The sequence below is a fragment of the Mus musculus genome, chromosome 11 (genome assembly GCF_000001635.26).
Source record: "Mus musculus strain C57BL/6J chromosome 11, GRCm38.p6 C57BL/6J".
Taxonomy (NCBI): Eukaryota; Metazoa; Chordata; class Mammalia; order Rodentia; family Muridae; genus Mus; species Mus musculus.
The window spans coordinates 16,807,759-16,833,026 of NC_000077.6; the positions used below are offsets into that span (position 1 = coordinate 16,807,759).

Consider the following 25,268-nt stretch of genomic DNA (forward strand, 5'->3'; position numbering starts at 1 on the left):
CAATGTAACCATGAACTGGGATGCTTGCCTTTGAGAAAATTAAGGAGGCTCACCGTTCAGCTTTATGCCACGGAGGAATCATACCTATAAAAACCAGCATCGGAAAGCAAAGGAAGTCCTGGTTTACAATTTCATAAGTTTCTATCCAAGCTCAGTCACTCAGTTGCTTCTGGGCCTGTGGTGAAAAAGTACAAACAGCAGGAGCCATGTACATGGTAGCCATAAAGCAAAAGGGAGAACAGAAAAGGGGGCCACCACTAATGAGCCTCCTTTCACAAGGCTCTACTTCAAAATAGCACAACAATATACAACAGAAAGGCTTTAGCGTGGGGGCCTTGACAGATGTTTACATTCTAAACCATTGAGGATGTTGTAAGAGCTGTCATCAGATGTCTGAAAGGCTGCTCTGAGGTGGGAATTTGATGTATTGGACTTTGGCCTTCCAAGGAAAGCAATGGTGTGCAGGCTTCAGGAACCCATCAGGCTCTGATGTCCACCCATTGTGAACCTCCATTGAGGTTCTCCAAATGAAACATTTCTCTAAACCCCAAAGGAGCTTAGCCACATGTCTTCAGCAGTCAGACACAAAATGATGACTAAGTAAACAAAAACTTAACCAAGAGGATGATCCCCTGAAAGATAGACCAAATCCAGGATGAGTCTCACGTTTCCTTCTGCATATCCTCTGCCTCAGGTAGGCAGTAGGCAGAAGGCAGGCTATCATAACCTTCAGAAGTGGAGAGCTCCTCCAGCAACCATCATCCTGCCGAACTGTAAGCAGCTCCACAAATGTTCCCTGTGGAAAACGGTGAAGGCACCTATCAGATTGTAGCTAATGGCTTAGTCATTAGCAGTATGAGACTCAATGTCTCAGAGGTTATAGTCAGCCATTTGCTTTTCTAGGTGGCCAAATATGCGGCATTCATGTAAGCTCCTTTGATTTTTCCAAAACCTCAACACAGTTCTGGTCTTCTGCATGCCTTTGCAAGCATCCATCTATCTTTCCAGAGATTCAGCATGCACACAGGAAAGGCTCTCGGGCTTTAGACCTACACATGCACTGGCCGCCTCAAATGCTAGGTCTTCGAAGAGCCCCACCATGACTCCTGTATATTTGTTCCACTTTGCTGCACTCTGTAAATGGGAGTATTCCCTCCCATAGCTGATAATATTTTTCTCCATAATGTCTCAGAAATAGTCTAAAAAGCTAATACTAGCATTACAGTAGCTATGTGTCAAGTACTTAAGGTGTACCAGGCCCCGAAATAGAGACTTTTAAAAATGAATTATCTGGGTTTTTCATTGCCTCCTGGTTCCCACACTGGTCATTTCACAGACCTAGTGGTTGGGAATCTCAAACCAGAGCATTCTCACAGCCAGACGCAGACACTCGGAGACTTAACAAGGTTATGGCTACACACTCTTAAGTCTGTGGTAACCTAAAAGAGCCAGTCAGGGAGAGAAAGGGAAGGAGGGAGACATGGGAGGAAAGGGAGGAAGAAGGCGTGGCATGGTGAGGGGTGAGGTAGGGGGATGATTTTGCTAGCTTAGAGGAATCGAGCCCTTGAAAGACTTGAGTATGGGAAAAAATGAAGCTGTGGCTTTTTTGTGAGCCAGCTCCTTCCTGGCAGGAGCTTGGACTAAAACCAAGCATAGCAGAGTTTTCTGTTTTAATGGGAGCGGCTACATAGTGGCTCGCCCTTCCCTTTTCTCCCTTGCACCTCTGTGCCTGGATTTCCTTGCCCTGCTGTCTGTCCCTGGCCTGCTGTGCGGCAGGTAGGTCCAGCTAGACGCTGACTGCACAAACTAGGGACTGGCTGCTGCCTGCTCGCTCTCCCAGACCAGCTCCAGCCTTCAGTGTCTCTTTGCTCACAGCGCTGTCAGAATATATCTTTGTCTTGTAGGCAGGAAATGAGAAAGCCATGTTTTAGACTATTCAGGAAGTCATCCAGAGTTATAATGGCCCATTATCTGATGGCCAGAGTTTACTTAGCCTTTTTACTGTTTCACTGTGCAACTGAGACCTGGAAACACAACCTATCCCACCCCACCCCCAACCTGTCATCACTGTGCGTGTGCAGATGGGAACCATTTCCTCCTCTACCTGTATCTTGGGTATTCCCAGCTTCTGGGCTCTAGTGCTCAGCCTCTTAACTCATCATATCTCATTGAATTGGCCAACATCAGTAAAGGTGCTCACTTAGCACCAGAGCATCCCTGGTCATACAGGTACCTACCTACTGGGGTTATATGGTTAGAGACGGTTCTCAGAAAAGTGCATTCTGGCCATAGATACTGTGCAGAAGAAAAAACAGGAGCCTTCTCTCACCAAAGCTTGGCCCACATGCAAAACATTTACAACGTGTGGTAAAATGTTTTATCGGCACCAAGGATTTGTGATTCCTAGAAGCAAAAATAAGCTCCAACCTTGATGGAAAAGAGAGCTCAGTCTTTCTAACATGCCATTTGTGGTGCTGTGACAGGTTGGAACCCTCCCAACTTGGTTTATCTGGATGAACAAGCACGCACCCAGTTAAGGCCAGCCTCCCTGGCATATTCTTGCCCTGGGCAGACCTGAGTCACAGCTCAGGGAAGCATCTCCAGCCCAGAAAGTAGTATCCTCCCTTCTTTTGTGCTTCTTTCCTTAGTGGAAACAGATGGTAGAGCTCCCAGGGAAATAGAAGCAAAGGAAATCATTTTATTTTCCAGTCTGTGTTCTACTGCAGCTATGGCTGATCGAAGGTAGGGTAGACTTGGGGAGGGCCCCTTTGTCCAGAAGACCCCAGGAAGAGTCTGCAGTCCGTTAAAGGCAAGATGGGTGGCAGGTTTTAGGAGGATGCCACTGGAAGCTTTAGAACAGAGTTGCACACAGCATAATCAGTAGAGATCCACCAGTGTGCAGGCCCCACGCCTGCAATGCACAGCTACCTTATAGATTATGAAGCCCTGGCCACACTGGTAGTTGTTCAGAATCCATGGGGGTAATTCCAGAGTAATTTTAAAGTCAACCGCCAGGCATCTGTGCTTGTAAATTAAATGCCTGGCACATGATTGTGCTGAGGTAATAGTTCATTACAATACAAATTACAGGGGTGTTCCAGTGACCATGCGACCTTTGCAGTCATCTTGACTTTGCCTGTGATTACTGGGGGCAGCCTCCTCTGTTCTGCTAATGGAGTTTACTCATGTTATCAGCCCATTGCTGACATTTGTCTTTTTAATGAAAGGCCTTTATGATGAAACTAAAATGTTTCTCTCTCTCTCTCTCTCTTGTCTCTCTCTTGTCTCTCTCTCTCTTGTCTCTCTCTCTCCTCTCTCTCTCTCTTCTCTCTCTCTCTCCTCTCTCTCTCTCTCTCTCTCTCTCTCTCTCTCTCTCTCTCTCTCCCTTCCTCCCTCTCTCTGAAGCCATCCCTCTCTGGAAGTTGACAGACTTGCCTTCCGGGTCCCTCTGTTTTTGTTCCCTCACTCTGCCAGAATTTCTGTCTCTATTTATTTATTTATTTGGCTGTATTTTAATTACAGGATACAAAAATATCCTCTCTTCGTTTGTAAAGTTCAACAATTGCTCCCCCCCCCCTCAAAAAGAGACACTGTAGAAAGCCAAGGATAATTTCTCAGACCCTTCCCTTTCTACACTCACTGTCAGGACTGGGGAAGATACCAGGTTTTTGATCTGTGGACGTTACATAGAAATATATTTAAACTAAAAATAGAATCAGTTTAAATATATTTCATACAGATTTGAGTTTATGTGATGCACATTGTTAGACACTTATTTTTCATACAATTTCGCTTTAGCTGAGACTTTTCCCAATTGCAGTATATATAAATCAGCTTCCTTTATCTAGTGGCTGCCCCAACTTCCACACAGCTGTCTGTAACAGGGACCTAGATTGTTCTGGAATTTTTTAGCTAGTGCACCAGCCCTTTAAGTGGCCCTGTTTGTACAAACCTCCTGTGCACACTTAAGCAGGATGTACAGGTCGCACCTAAAAGGGAAGGGACTGATATTTAAAACAAAAACTTTTCATAAATTTTGCTCTCATTTTCAATTATTCACAGATGCTGTCATAGGCATCTAGACTTGAAATCACCATATTTTTTTCTTTCTGCAATGTGTGCTTGCATTTCTGAAGTTCTTCAAAGCTAACCAGATGGAAGAAATTACGCCATTTTATCCTACATGCTTCATGCCATGTATCTCTCAACATTGATTTTTTTCTCCTATAATCACAATTATCACACTTTAAAAATGTCCACACTTTAACTGCATCATCTTCAACTAGTCTGGTTCACATAGACACTACTGTCTCACAAGCATCCTTTTGTGTATTGTGTTTAAACCATGATCTATAAAAGCTAAACACACACCTCACCTTTCTCCTGTGTATTGGATCCAGTGTTCCTTAGCAGCAAGGTGGCATCAAGGTGCTTTCTGATATCTCTGGGCTTCCAGGCTTCCTGTTTCCTACCACTGCTCGGAGCCTTGCCTCCATTAGGCTTTCTCTGTGAGCCCAGCTACATCTCTGCTGATGCTGACTATTAACTGTCTCAGGGCCTTTTCAGACACTCTCAGCTCTGATGCTCATGCCTTTACTCTGTTGTTAAAAGAAATTTTAGATACTTTTAAGACACAAAACTGCCGGCACAGTGAGGTGTAGGCCAACTTAGGAGTTTGCCACCAATTCAGGTTACAAAACCAAGAAATACTTCTAGGCAACTGTCCCTTCAGCCCACAGAAGCAGGCTTTCTTTGGTATTTAATATACAGCTTTTCTAGAATGTTCTGTTTTACTTAAGATTCTGATCTAAGTGCTAAATAAAGGTAAAATTACAGAAAAGCACTTTAGATGTCAGAAATCACACAGTTAAGTGAAAGCATCAACCCCGGAACTTGAAAGATCATCTAGTTTCTTAAAATCCCCACAATAAACCTCAGTTAAAGGCCAGAACTTGACCAGGGGCCCAGGATGCAAGCTATGGCAAGCCTCACACGTGGAAAGAGTCTTTTGCAAGCAATAAAACTTTTAAAATGTAGCTTTATAAGGACTTATTTTATTTTTAATTCTTTGTATGTGTCTGTGAGTGGACAGTATATGCACTGATAGAGAGGCCAGAAGAGGACACTGGATCATCTTGAGCTGGATTTACCGATTGTGAGCCATTGGACAGGGCTACAAGACTGGAACTTGAGCCCTCTGCAAGAGCCATGCATACTCTTAATTGCTGAGCCAGACCCTAAGTATATCTTTAAAAAACAAAAGAAAAAAAAAGACAACAAACAAAAAAACCCCACCTTTTTAATGTTTTATTTATCTATCTTTTGTAGACAACAATCCTGCTGGCTTGCAGAATGAGAGCAGTGAATTGTGAAATACTCACACATGCAGGAGAAAGAATTTTTGTTTTGGGATTTTTGTTTGTTTGTTTTTTAACTTTGAAAAACTTAACAATGCATTTCAATTTTTAAAGACCCTAGTTTGGAATTTTATAAAACACAGAGCAGGCTTGGGTTTATAAGCTTTTTATTGAAATGTGAGTTTTAAAAGTATATATGCTTCTTCCCTGTGTGGGTCACTGTTTACTATTTGAATATCTGACCTCAGCAACAGCTAAATTCTGTTCCTAAATGGTGTGTGGACCCATATCACTAGTCAGTCATACTTTAGTCCTGATAAAGCAAAGAGTCTGCTCTAAAAGCATCACAAAGTCAGGAGGAAGAGCCAGATAAGCAGACACTTGCACTGTAACAGGCTATTAAGATCTGGGTAATGGGAAAAATAACAGTGACTATCCTGAAAGGGCCTGATGATAGTAGTTCCTCATGCAGAGAGAGAGGTGTGTGGGCTGAGGGACTGGTAGCAGACACAAAAGGTGAGGGAAAGGAATAGCTAGAGGAGGCAGATGGTTATCTGTGTCCCCTCCAGCCTCCTTTGGTATGTGCACTTCTTTCTTGTCACCTGCTACAGAACAGAGCCAAGGAGATCAAAATTTCCATCATTTGGGTAACAAAATCTCCCACTTTGTTCTTAAGTCTGCCCCAGAGTGGGGGCAAGCAGCAGCTAAGCAGCTATGAAGGTGCCTGCTCTGCAGAGGGCGTTTGGTGTGTGTGTGTGTGTGTGTGTGTGTGTGTGTGTGCGCGCGCGCGCGCGCTTGTGTCATCTGAGTGTGTGTCTGTTAGATTTTGGAGAAGACACCTTATTAAGTCCGTACTTCCCTGAAATCCTTAAGCTTCATGACTAATCCCTACCCCACTCTATTTCCTGAAGGAAGTTCTGGAGGCTGGAGAGGTGGCTCAGTGGTTAAGAACATGGCTGCTCTTCCAGAAGACCTGGTTTCAATTCCCTGCATCCACACAGCAGCTCATACCTGCCTGTAACTCCAGGTCCAGGGGATATGATACCCTCAGACAGACACATATGCAGGCAAAACACCCAGGCACATAAAATAAAAATAAATCATTAAAAAGCAAGCAGCTTGTTCCAACCAACAAAACTGATGTCCTGTCTCCTAAGTGGGCAGCCCTTAATCATTTTCAGAGAACGTTACCAGGTGTCTCATGCAACCCTGCTCAATATTGGGGGATGAAACTTCATTTCCCAGATCTCTTTCTTTTTTATCTGGGCTGGCAATTCAATCAATGCTGAGGTCTACAGTGCTTAGGAAAGCACTCAGGAGGCTCCCTGTGAACTTGATATGGCCCTGGGATTTGTGTCACTGTGACCCCAATCTCATACAGAGCCCTGCAGTTGAAGGAGGCCACACTCAGGCTCCAACTTCTTATTATTTCATGCTGCAGGGTACTGGCAAATCAAATCTAAACTGAGAGCCTAATGCCCTTAAGTTGTGCCCACCCACACACATGATATGTTTTACATTTCCTACCACCATCCCTGTTATTGTTTAAGTGAGTTTGGGAGAAAAACTGTTTTTGTCATCATACAAAACTCAAGCATGGAAGGAATCAAGTTTATATACCTTTTTTCAAGGGTCAAAACAAGCTTGCAATATCAAATGTTGCCAAGCATGGAGGCAACAGACGTCATTACTGTGCTGGTCTAATTACAACTGTGTTGTTGTTGTTGTTGCGTCAGCCACGCCAAGAGGAGACACCAGCAAAGTATCTCTAGCCCTTTGCAGATGATAAGTATGGTTTTGATTTCATTGCTAAAATCTAGCTTGTTTGGAGATAGGGTTTGAGATTATGGATCTGGAGAACGCCTCGTGTCTGTGATTTCAAAAGAATAACCAGATAAAAGCATTAAGTTCCAATGTCTGGGAATTCATCTCTAAAGAGTTCACTTGATTGGTTAATTCTGTGCATCCTGTCCTAACCCGTGCAATGTTCCAACTGTACCTTTCTATTTTAAATAAAAGACTGCAGCCTTGGTGCTGAGGTGTCAGTAGGAAAATACTTGAGACTATAAGTTTGACCTACAGACCCTAAAAGCAAAGAAGGGTCTAAACTAAAAGGATATTCTAACATTCATTTAGCTAATTTTTCTGTGTCTTGGCCCTCAACCAGTAGCTAAAACACAGATGAGCTAAATGGTCCAGTGATATCTATAAATACGCTCTCGAAAGCTGGCATTAGGCATTTCAATATGCTTTTCCCAGGATGAGCGTTCTTGGATTTTTTTTTTTTTTGCACTGTCTTTTGTTTAATTCTTTTTCCTATGTTTGAAATTCTAAAGTCTTTGTATTGGTCTGTATGCTTTTCAAAAATGAAGATTGTTTTCTACTGGAGTTGTATTGGTCTACTTAATTCCACTGCATTCTGAGTTATTAGCCTGAGCAATATCCTGCCTTGACGGCAAAACACCATTATTCACATAGAAGACCACAAGTAAGTTCAAATCTTAGGTCAGTTTCTCTTTTGCAAGTTTGAGTCCTCATTCATGGGAACCAAAGGGGAAAATTTTCTCCTTCCTGTGTTGTACATCTGTTGAACTTTTCCTGGACTTCTGTGATGTAAAAGTTCTTATTTAGAAATAGTCATTTCTAAGTATATCTGTGGCCTATAAACAATAACAACAACAATAATAAGACCAAGTAACTTTTAAATGCTGTGTTTTTCCCAATTTTGATTTTTTAAAAATAATTAATTAATTTTATCTATATAAGTACACTGTAGCTGTCTCAGACACAGACCAAAAGAAGGCATTGAATCCCATTATAGATAGTTGTCATCCACCGTGTGGTTGATGGGAATTGAACTCAGGACCTCTGGAAGCGTAGTCCTTGCTCTTAACCACTCAGCCATCTCTCTAGTCCCTCAGTTTAAACTTTAATAGAAACTCTGAGCTGGAAGCTAGTGCTGTCTTCTTGGTTTAGGGAGTAGGAGAAATGAGTGCAATTCTCTGTACATCTTCCCTAAGGTGGTGCTGTACTTGTCCATCCTGTGGGTGGGAACGGGGATGGGGTTAAGATTGGTCCTTTGTCTCCCCCATCTTGTCTTGAAGGCTGTGGTAGCTCTGGGAGTTGTCGAGGCCTTGGAGGTGCAGAAGTGCCAATGGACATGAAGCAGATGGCTTTATAAAATATCAGTTCTATTAAAAATGATGGCAAAACCATGTGTGAGACAGGAAGTATATCTACCAAAAACCCGCAGTGCAACTCATGTTAGACATAAAAAAATAAAACCTATTCTACAGAACCAAGATCGGCTCCGTGAGGTCCACTTTTCCCTATTATGAAGAATATGTTTATCCTGAAGGAGTGACATCTGGTGATAACATTCCTTCATTTGGAAATGAATCCGTGGAAAGAAGTTTCCACTGACTTACAGGGAGAAAAATGAATTGGCTTAACCCAGCATCCAGCTCTTTATCCTCAGGAGAGAGCCCAGTCAGTCATAAGAGGCAGCTGCCTTGCGCAGATGCCAAGCTCCTGCGGCTTGCTTTGTCAGCCCTTCCTGAGCAGTGGGTTGCAGGCAACTGCCTATGTAGGTGTATCCGCAGATGTGGAGGAGTCATTTGGGAGACGAGCACATCCCATGAGGATGTGCAGTCACCAGAAAGCGCGCACAGCCCACTTATCTGGACAGTGAGCACACTACTTTTGGGAGAATGCTTACCCAGTAGACTAAGGGTTACAGACCAGGAAGCCATAAGTACATGTAGGGCCTGACCGTGTACCCAGAGTGTGTACTGCGAATAGGGGCAGTGCTAGTTTTTCTTTTATCGTTCTAATATGATGGCCACATCCAGACTTTCAGGCTTCACACGCATGTGCTCATCTTGGATCAGTTTGAAGAAAATGAAGGTGAAAAGAAATATAGAGTGCTTTCGGTGTGTTCCCGTCCATCTTCATTGCTGTAGAATCACGGGTTTTTAACTGAGGTTCATTTCACAGGATCTGGCCAGATCCTACTCTTTGGCAAGTGGAGCAATTATTTTTGGAAAATGAGAAAAGCACAGAAGAATCTAGCAGAAGCATCTTCGGACATCTTAAACCATGATTCATATCAATGGGAATTCTGCTTTGAAAGACTGAAATGAAGTGCCCAAAGTAACTCTGGGAGTTTTGAGGGAGAGCCCACGAGCCCTGTCTTAGTGCCCATGAGATTGTGATGGGTGAAAATACCAGCTTGTTGTTCATGTCCTTTCGCAACTTTCTTCCAGGTGGAAGACGGTCTTTGACACATGAATTGAGTCACCTGAATGAATGACATGAGCTCCTTAGGCATCTCTGGGCTTTTGGGTGTGTAGACGTGCCAGGAATGTCTTATGTTCTTGGTAACTGAGGACTGTCACCTTCTGGCGGGAAAGATGGTGTGGTCATGGCCACGGTGCCTCTCCTCCCCTGAACATCTGGCTCTGTGCCTTCCATCATGCTTATCAGCTGAGGAGAAACAAGCTTCAGGGATTTAGTTGACTAGATTCTGCTGAAAAGAAAGAAGAAAAACTTAGAAATGAAATGTGTGCTGAGTTAAAGTTTATGACTCAGTAAATAGTATAAAATGGCAGGTTTATCTCTGGGTTCTTTATCTGTGTTCTCCTTCTAATGAGACAGTGTAAGGGAAGAAGGGAGGGAGGGATAGAGGAGTAAGAGACAGAGAGAAGGGGTGGGAGAGAGGGGGATGGGGGAGGCTTATCTTTGAAGGCAGAGCACACATGGACGCTGAGCAGCTAAAGAAGCTTGTGCCTCTGAGTTCTTTCATTTCTGTGTCCAAGGCTAGGATCCTTAACATGACCTCAAAATAAACAAGTTTTGAAGATTATTTTTACTAATTCATTGAAAATTTCATACATTTATACTGTGCACCTTGATTCTATAATCCACTATTACTTCCCTCTGTTTATCTCCTGTTGCACAAGCTTCAGGCCCCACAAAATATGACAGGCCCTTTGCCCCACTGTTACCTCTCCTCCTATGTGGCTAGAGTTGCCAGTTCCAGTCATCTGCCCTTTCTCAAGTGCAAACCACCTTTCCCCTAAAGCAGAATGATGCTAGGTGGTTCTGAAGACTAAAGGGGAGAGGCTACATAACTAATGTCCAGCGATGGTACCAGTCATTGAGGTTCTGTCTTACATATGGCCACACTGAAGAGGATTCCTCACACGGAAGCAGTTTGGCTCATCCTTCAACAAGAAACTGTTACACGCATATCTCCTAGCACAGGACAGCTGTGTGAGTGAGCCTCCATTTCCTAATTTGTACAATGGAAGAACTAGCACCCATCTCAAAGGGTCACATGTAAACATAGGGACACATATACAGACATAGCTACACATGCACACACAGAGAGAGAGAGAGAAAGAGAGAGAGAGAGAGAGAGAGAGAGAGAGCATGCACTAGAGAAAAGCAGATCTTTATTTCTCCCTGTTCTTCAACAATAGAGCAAAGCAAGCTAATTTGAGACTCAGTAAGTACCACAGGATTTCAGATCTCCTCACTCTCAGCCCCCGTCCCTCTCATTCTGAGCTTATGTGAAATGTTCTCACTGTCACCGTCATACCTGTCTTGTTACTTTTGGGCTACTCTGTAATGACGGGCCTTCCTGTGACGCAGGCCAGACTGTATCAGTGTGTTCATAGCTAATACCCAGCAGCAGTGAACTGGAACTTCACACGTATGGTGGGAATATCACATGGTCTGTCTATGGAACCTCTGTTCATTTCTTCTGCTTCTTCATGAAAGAAACAGCATTGGGCCGCCCACTTAAACGGAATGTTCTATTCTAGGCTGTTTAACTTCAGGGAAGCTGTGAAACACTAGGGAAAACAAAAGGACCACACTTGGGAAGGGGAAATGTATTGGCTCACCCAGAACAGAAACCTCTCCGCTGCTTTCTCTCGTAACTGTGTCTGTCCTCTGTGGCCTCTACTCTCCAGGTTGTTTGTGAGGATTCTTGCTGTCTGAGACAGGCAAAGCTCTAGGGTGGTGAGTTTTTTTCACAACCCCTTCCTGAAGTTCTGGAGGTTTTGCCTTCATTGGATAGTGACCAACACACCGTGCTCCAAACCAGTGTAATTCTGAGAAAGAAATGAAATGAACATGGTGTAATTATTTTTCCTCCATTCTTCGGAAAACCTCCATTTGCTGTTTTACTGTCTTTCTTTTGCTTGCGAGGATGCTCAAGCCAGGGAAATTGTGCCTTACTCCAGCCCACATAACTGGGCTCTGTCCTCACTTCCTGCTTTCTTCATTCCTGCTTCTCCCTTTCCATCTGCCTCCCTTCCCCCTCCACCTCTCTATTTTAAATTGACACAATAACTGTACAGATTTATAGACTGCAATGTATTGTACATTGTCTAATGATCAAACTGGGTAATTATTGCATGCAGCGCCACAAACATATGCCACTTCTTCCTACTGAAATACATAAAGTCTTCCCTTGTAGCTGTTTTATATAAGACACTGTGCTATAAATATAAACTTTGATGAAGACATGCAACTCTATCCATCTCTGCCTAGTCTCCTTCCCTCTTCCATTTCCCTCTCCCACACCCAGCTCTAGTCAGCCCACTCTCCATGAGATCCACTTTCCTAACTTTATTTCAAAGAACATGTCATTCAATGACATAAATATAAAATAATTAAACTATCACTAATCACTAAGAACAAAGCAAGCCCAGGCAAACCCACCCATCAACCCTGTGGCGATTTCATGAATCAAAGTTTGCACTTGTTAAAAAGAATCAGAGAGGAGTTGAGATAGTAGGTGAATTATGAAGCCATGTGAGTGTTATCTGTGCACCAGTTTACTAAACAGTTTGAACTTTCACTCCCCCAAATCTTCAGATTCCCTCAGTGACAGATTAAGCAGAAGTCCCAGGCAGCCTGATTGTGGACAAAAGAGCATCCAGGAGGAGACAGAAGAGCAGAGCCTGTGCTCCTGGGTCTTAATAAACGCTGGTTCTTTCTATCTGTTCTACTCTCCATTCACATGACTCAATGAGAAAGGGAAAATCCACTTCTACCATACTTGAACGTCCTCTCTCCCATCTGCTGTCATACTCGCAGATGCAGTGTTCTCTGCACAGCCTTCTAGTGTTCCCTGGCATTAGGCAGATCGTGACCCCATTCCCACAATACCACTGAGCTTCATTTTCCCCTTGTCGCATTAGATTACACAGCGATTTCTGATTGCACAACAGATGCCAGTATTGGGGCAAGCAGTCACATCTGACTTGTTTTGTTTCTAGCCACATCATGGGCAATGTTGTTAGTGGTACATTCCTTTACGAACTAGAAGTTACAGTTGGCCTCTGAAAGTTAAAAGTCAGAATGATTGTGAGCCATGACAGTGAGTGCTCTGTGAGATGGTAAAACAATATCTTGGCATGGCTGAGTAGTGTACCCAGTTCCTAGTGCCAGCAAGAACCCCGAGAATGGGAGGAAAGAGCTCTAGGTGCTTCATTGGTTTTAGATCTGTAGTCAAGACAGTGGGGATTGCTGCCACCTGCAACCTTGTCAAAGTACTAACTATGAACAGTGGTTCCATTCCTCTGTGCCTTTCCTCTAAGTGCAGTCTCTTCTCACCAGGCTGTAAGCTGCACACAAGCCCTCAAAAGATGGAGAGGCAGCATCCCCTGCCTTGTGTGCCCCCTCTCAGGGTCTGTTTCCCACAAAAAGTGTGATATGAACTTCACAGTGTCCCTTTGTACCCCTCCCAGACTTCTCTGACCAGATGTGGAGTTCGGAAACAAGCAAAAACTCCATTCCCATTAGTGCTATCAATGAAAACTCAGACAAACCAATGTATTCAATTAAGATCTCAGAAACAGAATAGATGTGTTAACGTGCATCTGTGCTTACTAACAGGCTATCTGACATTTTACATTTGCCTGTTCTTTCTGTCTCTCTCTCTCTCTTTTTTTTGATACAAAAATCCTTTAAACTTTTAAAATCACATTCTATTTATTTCTATAGCACGTGTGTTTGTGCATGTCTAGTGAGTGACACATACCATGGTGCCCATGAAGAGGTCAGAAGACTGTCAAGAAATAGTTAGCTTCTACCATGTGAACCTTGGGAGGGTCAAACTCAACTCTTCAGTCTTGATAGCAAACACATTTATCCTTAGCTATCTTACCAGCCCAAATATAGGATATTGTTATATTGTCTATGAGGGTCCTGAACTCCTAGAATCAAATCATCCTCCTGCCTCAGTCTTTGGAGGAGCTGGGAAAACAGGCATACTCATAATGCCCAGCTTATGATCTTCCTTCATTTTATAATTTTTCTGAGACTCTGGGCCTAGAAGCACCAAGGCCCTATTTCCCTGTTCTGTTCTGCAACCAGTCCAACTGAGAGAGACTAGTGTCCAAGAGTTTCTTCTCTAGGACCTCCCCTGAATCCCCTGAACAGAGGCTGGTGATGCCCTCCAGTTTCAACTACAGTCCTTCTCTAGATAGTTGATCACGCTCAGGACAGGTCTAGGAACTCACAAATGCCGTCTCCTAAACTACCCCGGGGTCTGGCTGACCTAGATTTCCAATTTTAATTATGTCAAGTATTTCACACAGGCAGTAGCTTCCTGGAAGACTCATGAGCTCATAGTCATAAGGTTGCTGCAGTCACAGTTGTGTTATTATACACACAACAGCAACCTCTCCCTGACAGCTGTTCCCTGTAAACAATTGCATTAGCTACATCTTGGAAACATCTTTGGGGCCAGGTCCTCTGAGACTGGGTGCAGTCTTTGAGGTGGGCGTCAGGGCCCAGAAGAGAGAAAAGCCGGCAGGAAATTCTCTCCTGCCATTCCTTCTGTTGTCTAAATTGTTTTAGTCACCACAGCTGTTTACTGCAGAGGAATCGTGTTCATAACTGCGGTTATGCATGGCTATGAAAGGGGACCTCCACTTCCGCTCTCTCTAGAGTAAGCATGTGTGAGCACTGACTTCTTCCAGGGCCTCAGTGTGATCTACACACTCCATTCCTGGGGATGCTGCTGCCTCAGTGTGATCTACACACTCCATCCCTGGAGATGCTACACACCCTGCAACCCAGAAGCCAGCCACCAGAGCTCACTTGTACCTCACTTGTAACAGCTGAGCCTTAATTAATACATATCATTATTGATTGAAGAAGGAAGGAAAGGGGGGACCAAAAGGAAGGGAGCCATGAAGTTCATCTCAATACTTCTGATAGGCAACTTAACCATGACCAGTCCCAATGCTAGCTGGTATTTCCCTAAGATCTTTGTTAAAGATTCCTAGGTCTTTCTGTCACCTTTTTTTCTGGCATATAGGTTTTGTTGTTGTTGTTGTTTTGGTTTTTTGGTTTGTTTTTGTCCCCTCTTCCTCCTTTGGGTGCTTGCTTAATTTGAAGACAACTGGTTGTTCTCTTCTGAAAACTGAGTTTCATCTTCCCCACATCCTTGGGATCAATACTCTTTGTTCTAAAATGTTGTTCCAGAGCTGCTAGAAAGTGTGTTTGGCCTTCAGAGCAGGGTTAGTGGCTACTTATAACCCAGCAGAAGTGCCTGCATCCGTCCACCCCCACACACACCTGTGTTCCTGGAGTTTGTGACCGAGGTAAACACTTGTTATCTACCCGTCTTAAAATCAATAAAACTTTATCATCACTTCTTCATTCTAACTTCCGAGATCATCACAGATGGCCCTTGTCATCCAGCCCCCCACACACTTCTTTTTGATGTTGTCTGTAGCTTTATTTACTGAACCTTGATGAAAACGAAAAGAAAGCAGAGTTCTGTGGCACCATGCAAGCACTTGTGTGATAGTCAGCTACCTCTTACTACCATGTTGTGTTTAATTTGGGGTCAATCTGTGAAGTCCTCTCACCCGCCGCCATTTTGACTGCTTCCCCTTCCAACACTATTTGCACCCCCCTTTCCACCTCAGTCCTGTGGGTAGAACCCAGGACCTCGTGCATGATAGAGAAATCTGAACCAGTGGCCCCAGTATCTCCAGTCTCCTGTTTTCCTTTTAAAGTGCCGGTGAATTGGAAGACAGGCTAAAAGGTTGCATCCATGTATACTGCTGGCTTCAGCTAGTGCACTGGCCTGCCTGCCATCTTTGTAATGCCACTCCAAAATGAATCAAGTTAATTCAATAACATAATCTGCATTTTCTGAGGTTGCTTGATATACTAGTAACTAACCTGTAAATGTGTAAGCATCAAGTTTTAATAGTTACTTATATTTTTTTCTATTTCCCATCAGATAGATATTTATCTGCAGCTCTTACCCTGTTTGAAGATGGGACAAAGTGACCTGACAGCAATTCTGCAACATTCTGGGTGTTGTAGGATGGCCTCAGGCTGAACAGTGCTTTTCAGTAACTTTGATTCCTCTTAGTTCACCTTTGCATACAGCTAAAGGTCTTGCAAACACCCCGGGGATTGGTGGTGTCTTTGCTTACACAGGTAATCATTTTCTTAAAGCCTGTCATACATGTGTTAGTATATTAATCAAAACCTGCAAGACTGACATTATAACCTCACTCCATGGCCCTGGAAAGCCACATTCCCCTCTCATTCCTATCTAGGTCAACTGTACAAACATGCCACTTTTCAGGCTCTTTCTCCAGAATTCAGAATGCTGCTTTCTTTCACCTCATATACAACTCCTGCTTGTGAGTGACTCTCTCCTTTCTCCCCAAGATAAACCTGGAAAGGTACTTCAGAAAGTCATACCTGTGGGTTTGCTAACCCCAGGAACACTGGGCCAGCTTATTCCCAGCCTTTGTGTGTCTGATTGTTTCCCTTTAGCCCCCTCTTTGGTCTGCACAGCAGAAGAAAAGGCAGCCAAAATACTGCTCTCAAGTAGCATTCACTCACCAAGCTAAACTGCACAAGAACAGTCAACTGGAGCTCTTTCTGCTTTTTCTGGGAGCTCAGCCAGTCAAAGCATCATCTCCTTTACAATATAGCACTTATCTGGCTAAGTAACATAGTATTTTTTTCTATATCAAAATAACATTACTTGGCATTTTTTTTAATTTTTATTTTTCTATATACAAAGGGTAGAGTGTTTGTGCTTGTGTTAAAAAAACAGAGGAAAAAAATATTGATCTGACTAAAAATTCAGTTTACGGAACACACACTAACAGACGGTGTGCACTCATTTTGAAAAACATTTCTGTAAGGTTGAGTAGAGCAGACCACCTGTGGCTAGCAACAATAGGAAGCACTCATTAAATGTTTACTATGTTGCAGGAGGGCACTTTTCTATGGGCTTTGAGTTTTCATTAATAGCCCTCTTTACAAAAAGGCATATGGGCTATTTACCACAAAGGAACTCGGGTATAGTGTAAGCCATTTAAATCTCCCGAGGCCCCATAGAAACTAAGCTGCCTACCTGAATGGAAACCCTAGTCCATGCATCTCCAATTTATTCTCCACTACCTAGACACATAGACTTTAAAATAGGCTGGGTTGATCCAATATCCATCATGTTTTGTTGGTGCATCCTTGACAAATGAACTCCCTTGAGCCTCATTTTTTCATCTATGAATTGAAAAACTTTAGGGCCTGTCTTTTGAGGTTACCTGACCCATCATGACTCCTGCTCCATAGTACTTTGTCATTGCCAACAATTTGTCAGTGATAATGAATATTTTCAGTGGAGAAATGCCAGTGTTATACCTTCATTTGCCTTGCCTCTCTATGGGACCACTTGCTCCCTCCACTTAACAAAGAGCACACCAGCAACTCTGGGAGAGAATTTGACTTTCTTCACCTAAAAGTGAACAGTAAGCTAGCTGTAGTGACTCACCCATCCAATCCCCATCGAAGAGGCTGAGACAAGAACATTATTGTCTGTGTGAGGCCAGCCTGAGCTACAGAGTGAGCATAATGACTTCCAGGACCACCTGGGCTACAGTGTGGACCTTGTCTCAAAAACTGCCCATGTTAATAATCTTGAATTATTTTTTTCTGTTTCATTCCAGTAAAATAAGCATAGGCCATTGGGTCAGGAAACGTGATTTATAGTTATTCATTGTTGGCATCTTGGTTTCATTTGATAGAATGATGATTAGCTATACTGAGAAAGCTGTTTAATCCAATTAAATAGTAAGCCAGTAACTTTTCAGCAATGGAAATATTAATTGCTGTCCCTTTTTATCTTTTTTTTGCAAATATGTTCAATGTACACTACAGTGACACCTTGTTCAAGACAAATCACACAGTGAAAGTTTGACTCTGAGTTTAGAATTTTTAATATAATTTTTATTATAATTTAATATAATTTGAAGTATGATTTAACTTAAAGTATTATTTTAAATTATTATTATTATTATTATTATTATTAGCAATGATTTTATTTTAAGGACTCACGTCTCCAGATATAATGGTCAAGTATAATGTGTCTCCCTCATAAAAATGTCATAAATTGGTGTGGCTCATGGCTAAAAACAACTGAGAAAGCTCACCCAGAGAGAAACAACTGAGACCGTGGCTTGATTGCCTCAAGCATTTTTGATAAAACTGCACAGCTCATTTGCAGTTACTTTTTTTCTCACTTGTTTTAAGGAGTTTTGTCAGCTAGTATATTTCTCAAATGGCTTTTAGCTGCTTATAGAGGATTCTCTGATAATTTCTGGTTAAACACTCACACATAATCAAAGAGAACCAGGCTCTAGAAGATTCTGTGAGTTCACAGTGGACACTACTATTCCAAGCCTCCTTAACAGGAACAACTCGTGCAGTATTGATGCCTGTCAGCAGATCAGGGACACAGCTGAGAAACCCCAGGGAAAATTGGTGCATATTTGACCATCTCACTACTATCGTAGCATACGTGGCCAAACTGTTAACCCTGCAAAAGGATGCCATCAACCACAAAGTGCCTGCTTAAAAACCTCTCTATTGAGCTACAGAAGAAAAAAAAATCTCAAAACCTTCTATACCCATAATGGTTTTTAGGATATTTTATATTGAACTGCATTCTTCACTGCCTTCAGCTACATGGGGCTGCGAATAATCTGAGGGCCAAAGGTTCAACATGCTGGTCAGGGTTTGAAGCCACCCAGTATGGACTGTAAAAATGGACCCAGGTTGTCTGATGACGACTTACGTTAAACACTGTTGCAGTATATAACCTGTTCTCAGTGCTGTTTCTTGATGCTGAGGTTTAGTCCCAGCTACATTTGGCTATTTGGGTAAAGACATCATCTATTGAGTAGACAAAGAAGTAGGATGCCAAGAAGTTCAAAGCATAAAATGAGAGGGGCTGACATCTTCCTATTGGGAAACAAAATTAAGAGTTTTGTAAAGTGCTGTTTGATGCCATGTGCTGAGAGTCCAGTGGACTGAGATGTATGCAGTTCCTGAGGCTGAAGAGCAGATGGACTGCACATGAAAGATGCCACTGGGAAACCCATGCCATGGCTGTTCCAAAGGGCACGAGGAATTGAGCACTTGGTGCTCGGGAAACTCTAAGATGTTTACAAACCTAACGCAGTTGTCAGTGATTTAAAACCAGGGACACTGTATTTTGTCATTGTGCAAATATCACAAACTGTACAGTTGACAGCTGAAACATCACTAGGCCATAAAATCATGTGCAGTTTCTGCAATATATGTGTCCCAGCCTTGACAGAAATATTGTTTGCTACAAGGCTATAATTAGTAGAATACAACACAGAAGCATAAATGCTAAGGAGTTCCCTGCCAAGTTTATCTGCACCCCATAAATGGACCCCAGTGTCATCCCTAGCCAAAAACACCAAAATCACTGTTAACCCTTTCTGTTTTCTCGAAGTTCCAAGGATTCCCTCGGGTGAGCCACACCCATCCCTTCCCTTCAGCTTACATCATAAAGAGCTTTGCTCCTTGGAGTGAAATTGACCAGTTTCCTTGAGCACCGATATGTCTTATGATTGTTCATCCAGATTCTTATGTTTCTTTATATTACTCCATACATCTGGAAAGGCACCAGGTGTGCTTCGTCATCATAGAGTTAAAGGCAATTTAGTCTTCTGTGTCAAGATTCAAAGTAACTAAAACTATTGAAAAAGAAAACTGTCTGCTTCTCTTTACTCATTTGATGTTTGCGTGTGAGCACATACATATGTATGCATGCCTATGCATATGTGTGTGTGTGCATGTATGCATACACTCTTGCCATGGCATGTGTATGCAGGTCAGAGAACAACTTTCAGGTGTTGACTTTAACTTCCCACCTTGTTGAAACAGAGCCTCGACGGTTTCCACTGCGCACACTCCCAGCTAGCTGGCCCGTGGGCTTCTCTGGTTTTTATTCCTATCTCATCAATGGACAGATCTGATTACAGATGTGTGCTATCACATCTGGATTTTTTTATATGGGTTCCCAGAATGCTCTGGTGATGGAACTCAGATCTTGGGCTGCTTGGCAAATGCTTTTACCTGATGAACCATCTCCCTAGCACCAAAACAATTATTTCATCAAAGAGGCTGGATCCGATGAATGTACTAATCTGAAATATGCTCTTTGATTCAAAGCCATTCCCCCCCCCCAAAATCTGGAATACTGTTACATCCTACCATAGCATGATAGCTTATCATATGATATCTAAATATTAGAAAAATGCATTTTAACTTTTTAGATGCCTCTATATTCAGGTTGTTTTAAATTTGGTATTTACTAAGCTTGTTAAAAATCTCAAGGAAAACCTTAGCCTTTCATCATGAAATTGTATTCAACTCTTGACTCAAGTGTTGCTAAATTTGCTTTTATAACATTGTTTAATATAGCTATGTATGGAGAAGTATTCACTCGTACAGTAAACCAGGTTTAAAGCCCAGCTGGTAGCGTGTGATTGCTGAAACCCAAACATCATGGTTTACACAGTCCATGGTGTGAGGATTGCTACTTTTCTTCCCTGCCCATTGCTTCTTCTTCCTCCCCATCTTTTATTTCTGACTATATATATATATATATATCCATTGTAACCTACATGATAAGCAAAAGCAATCATTTCCTCAGTGAAGAAAAACTCCTATGACACTCACCTATTCGATGACATACACCTATTTTTATGTTTGATTTTCTATAGCACCTGTGCAGTAAAACCAATGAACAGCTTATTGTTTTGGTTCTATGGTTAATAGTTTTTTTGTGCACTGTTGGCTGTAAAGCAACATAAAAATGTGATGTGAAGTTAGCAAGGTTTGAGGAACAAGTAGAACATAAACCTCCCAGCGGTTCTGTGGCTGTCCCACAGTAGAGCCCCAGACCGTGCTGCATGGAGCCCTTGAGCGACTCCCTCGACTTCAGAGAATGTTTGACTTCCAAATTCACAAGGCCACAGATTTGCCAGCTGAGCAATATGTGTGTTTGCAATTGCAAGGCAGCTTTTAGCAGAAGCATCTCACGGCCTCACTCCACACTATCTGTCTCTCTTTGCCCTGTACTTTGTACAAACTGATAAAAAGACAAATCTGCTTGTAAAATAAATGGTTTGCAAACTAAGGAAAATGATGGGATTACATGGAACTGATTCTGCACTTTACATAAAAGTGTCAATATTCAAAAACCTGCTAGTGAACAGTCCATGCTACCAAAAAAAAAAAAAAAGTCACCATTTTCCCTGCTTCCCATTAGACTTCTTAGAAACATATAAACATATGTATTCTTGAGTGTTTATCCTCAAAAGTTGAAATGAGGGAAAAAGTTCTATTCCTTTGGAGTTGTTGGAATTTCCAAAATGGAGTCTTAGTTACACTGGGACTCATTCAAAGGACAAAAATCTTCAATCATGCTCTTGTCTTCACTTTTCCATAAGACACCTGAAAAGCTGTTAGTGTTAAAAAATATTTTTGTCATCTATAGGAATTCTGTTATGTGCAGACTTGGAAGACTGGGGGACAGGCAGGCAGGCTAGCAGCTGTGGTTGACTAAAGCTTCATGGAAGGCCATACTTACTCTTTCCCTGACCCAGAAACTAATGCAAATTCATACTGCGGGTTAGAACACTCCTCTAGTGTCTCGTGTGTCCATAGAAGGCTGGTGAGGATCTAGGACAAAGCAGAGAGTTGTCCTTTCCACAAGTGAGACCACTTCTTTTTTGTTTACTTTTGACAATCAAAGTAATGCTTACTTCATAGAAGCTCAAAAATTATGGAAAAATATGACAGTGTTAAAATTTATATAACCTTACATCCCACAACTCAAAATTAGTATAGGACCTCCTCATTTTTGCTTAGTAAATAGCATGAGAATAGTTGTCTAAGGAAAATGTCAACAAAATAAGAATCACACATTGGAAAAGTAACTCAGAGCTGAGTTCTTCAGAATTAAATTCTAGAAATTTTCTTATTTTTTTTCTCTTTAACTTCCTGTTACTGTTTGTGCATATTTTCTTGCAGAAACAGAAATCTAGCTAACTCTTTTGATAATATCCTGTATTTGGGTGTGTGGATAGCCCGTACTATGCCTGTCGTGTCTTCAATTCTCCCATATTTGGCACATTCCTTTGAAAGGCCTGAATGAGCACTCCCAATGTTGCATGTTTATGTAGTGAGGCCAGCTTCTGTGGGTAGCTGTGGGAAGTGAAGACTATTGTTAAGTGATATGAAGTGCTTTGTAGAATCTGATAATGTGTAGTTAAGAGGGACGAAGATCAAGTGCTTGAGATTTGTGAATAACAGTGGAAAGAACTGAGGGCTGTGTGCTATGACCAGAGGGATGGGGAGGAGGCTGCATCTTCACCCTCCTGTGGAACTCTTTCAGAGTTCATCTGGTGCTGGTATAAGAGATGGTGAGTGAGGAGAAATATGATGGTCCAACAAGCAACTTAAAGTCCAATGGCGTTGACCTCTACAGTGGACAACAATCATACCAAATGCATGCGGCTTTGTCATAGAAACACGGCGGCAAGGTCCTGAAGCTTGTGTTTTAATGATGAAAGCAGAAATGTAGATGGAAGGATATAACCGGGGGACCCATGCCAACACTCACAGATCTTTCATTCCCCTAGATGTGCAATTTTTTTTCTAACGAGAAACTTTGCATAGTCATGATAATAAAATAGAATAGCATGATAAACCTTGGCTGCAAAGAAAGCAATAGAAACAGCATTTAATAAGCTAGACATCACAGGTCCACAGGGTGGATAGGTTGCCTTATTTGGCCATAAATTCCCTCACCTTGGAACTTAGACAGCGCACATATTAATGGAACTTAGACAGGGCACATATTATTGCATAGAGAAGAGTTATTATGAGATCTGCAAAGCTGCTTACGTATCTTTCCACCCAACGTACTGATGTGACCCAAACAAAGCTTACCTGCATGTGCTCACACTCTCTCCGAAAGACTACGCAAAGGTTCTCGCTAGAAAAAAAAATGTATATCTAGGGGAATGAAAGATCTGTCAGTGTTGGCATGGGTTCCCAGGTAATTGGCTTTAAGCAAATTTTGCTGTTGGGATAGAGCCTCGCGATCCTGAAAATAAATAAATAAAAAACAAGGGCCTTTCTCTGAAGTGGCAATGCTAGCTGCCGGCTGGAAGCAAATCCTGTGTCAGGGACGGCACTGAAGCAAGACAGGGCAGGTTCTAAGGCAGTGATTCAGTGGCCTCCTGCTTTCCCATGTGACTCATTGTTAGTCAGAAAGTTACCTTTGCAGAGAGACTGGATAGCATGTCAGCTCTTAAAGTGATACTCGCTCTGTGCTTAGGTGTGAACCTGGGTTTCCCATGACAAATTTAAGACAGGTTACTGCTCTTAGATTGTGTTCCTTTTCTGGCAATGGAAGTCTGACCTGTGAAAGTCTACAGCAAACGAAAAGAAAAGCATCCTCCTTTCCAAAGAGCACTGACAGAGTTCTAGACCGCTTTGTAAAGAAAAGGGGAGCAAGCTCCTTCCTGGTGGGTGGGGCACATCAGCTATGCAGTGTCTGGGCCAAAAGACCTTTTCCATTGAGCATGATCACCCAGCTAATCAGATTTGAAAGTGCTTTCAGGCTTAGGATAAATGGGGAAAATATTCCAAAACATATGAGCATTCATCGCAGAAGTAAAACATTCTAAGATATTATTGTGGGGCAAGAAAGAATCTTACAATTCTTAAGAGAATTTCAAAGGGTTTCCAAAAAGACCTTTTAAGGTTTTTATTTTTGTTTAATTTGTGAAACTCATTATTTAAAGCTGCACATAATATACTCCCTAGTATAATATATTTCATGGTATAAAATTTTGGACATAATGTCCACGATATCTTCTAGTCTGTATGTTTCTATAAATGGGAATAGAGTCAGAAAGAAAGAGGGGGGTAGAAGGAGAGGGAGAGGGAGGGAGGGAGGGAAGGAGGGAGGGAGGGAGAGAGAGAGAGAGAGAGAGAGAGAGAGAGAGAGAGAGAGAGAGAGAGAGAAATAGAAGGAGGAGGAGGGGGAGGAGGAGGAGGAGGATCCTGGATTGGACATAGTCTTTCTATGAAACAGAGTAAACAACAAAACAGAAGTATTCTTTCGAATTGTTGTGTTCAAGGTTGTTCACTCTTCCGAGGGCCATCTCCTTCAGCGTTGGATAGCCCGAGCACAGAAGAAGGAGCAGGAACAGGTTAAAATCAGCCTAAATACTTTGACTTACATCAACCTCAGTGATTTGCAAGCCCCCCCACTTTTTTTTACATCTTAAATGTCTTACAAATATTCACTCATCTATCATTGTCTTAGCATGTATCCCAAACCAAGACTGTACAAGACCGCCGCTGAGAGGACAAATTCAAAGTAAAGCGGCCGTCTCATTCTGTAACCTCCGTGTTTTCCTGCCCTTTCCTCTTCCCATCTGGAAGTAGAATTGCAAATACTGCTTTGTATGCTTTATTTCTAACTGGTTTCAGCCTGCTCTCCTTTCTTCTGCCTCTCACTGGCTGTCATCCACTAGACTGCACATGACCAGCTGGCCCTTGGCAGATCTTGGGCCCAGGTGTGAAGTAGCTGGAGAAGCATTCTGAAGCCAGGATGGGAGTGATTTCATTTTCCATTGATGCTATGCAGAGATGAAGGGGATTCAAGTGCCTCCTGAAAAGCTTCCTCCAGTGAGTGGAGTTTTGGGGGGTTTCCAGACCTGCAACTGCTTTTATTCTTGGAAGCATCGTTGTTGCCTTTTCCCTCTTCCATTTATATCCCAGGAACTGATTCGGAAACCATAGAAATTGGATTTGGAGTTGCTGAATGCTAGCAGACAGCTGACTGCACTCTTCCCAAGAAATCCTGCCAGCTGGGGAGGCGGGGGGAGGTATGCAGTGCGCCCGCTCTCTCTTGGCTGCTGGGGCTGGGTCCTCTCACTCCAATCCAGTCACATCTCACAGCACTAGAACTAAAGTGTTTTGCTTCATTCTTTAGACATTTTGTGGTTTGGGGCTCAATCAACCAGGATATGATTTCCAATCCACCATAATCAGTTTTGGAGCAGCTGCCCAAGTAGGCAGTTTTCATCTGGCTTCCTAGACATTTTTTTTTTTTTGTAACTTCACACCTTTTGTTTATTAGCCTTGAAGTCCAGTTTCCAGAGCAGGATCCATCATGCTCTCTGCCTACTTGCAATGCTGAATATGTTAGTAAGTTTTAAATCACTCAAAATATGGCTTCAATATATTGTGACCACTTAGACTGGATATAATCCTATAGAAATGACTTCTTGATGGGAAATGTGAACTGCTCTTATCTGGGGAGGGATGAGTTTAGTTAGGAGGCTTAAAGTAAGACAGGATCAAACCTGGGCAAGAATTAACTTGAGAAGCTCCTTAGATACTTTGTTAAGGAGCTTTTTAAAGAAGGATTCATCATTTTATGTTGGCAACTCACTAAATAAAGGGCAGGTAAATAGCATACTTAGGAGGCCTTGGGTGATGCCAAGTGTGGGAGAC

At 42.4% G+C, this 25,268-nt stretch overlaps 1 protein-coding gene and 1 long non-coding RNA gene across 4 annotated transcripts in view; one reads left to right on the forward strand and one right to left on the reverse strand.

The window, feature by feature from the left end:
- Positions 1 to 25,268, forward strand: part of Egfr (epidermal growth factor receptor) — a 161,705-nt gene that overhangs the window by 55,556 nt on the left and 80,881 nt on the right. The gene's annotated exons all lie outside the window — the stretch shown is intronic.
- Egfros lies at positions 1,890 to 22,992 on the reverse strand. 2 transcript variants are annotated; one of them, XR_003949851.1, is made up of 3 exons: positions 22,686 to 22,992; positions 11,267 to 11,476; positions 1,890 to 9,885 (listed from the first exon to the last, which is right to left on the reverse strand). It is a non-coding gene; the product is annotated as an epidermal growth factor receptor, opposite strand (long non-coding RNA). The 2 variants fall into 2 exon arrangements; XR_003949850.1 differs by having other exon boundaries at positions 1,890 to 9,882; positions 22,686 to 22,920.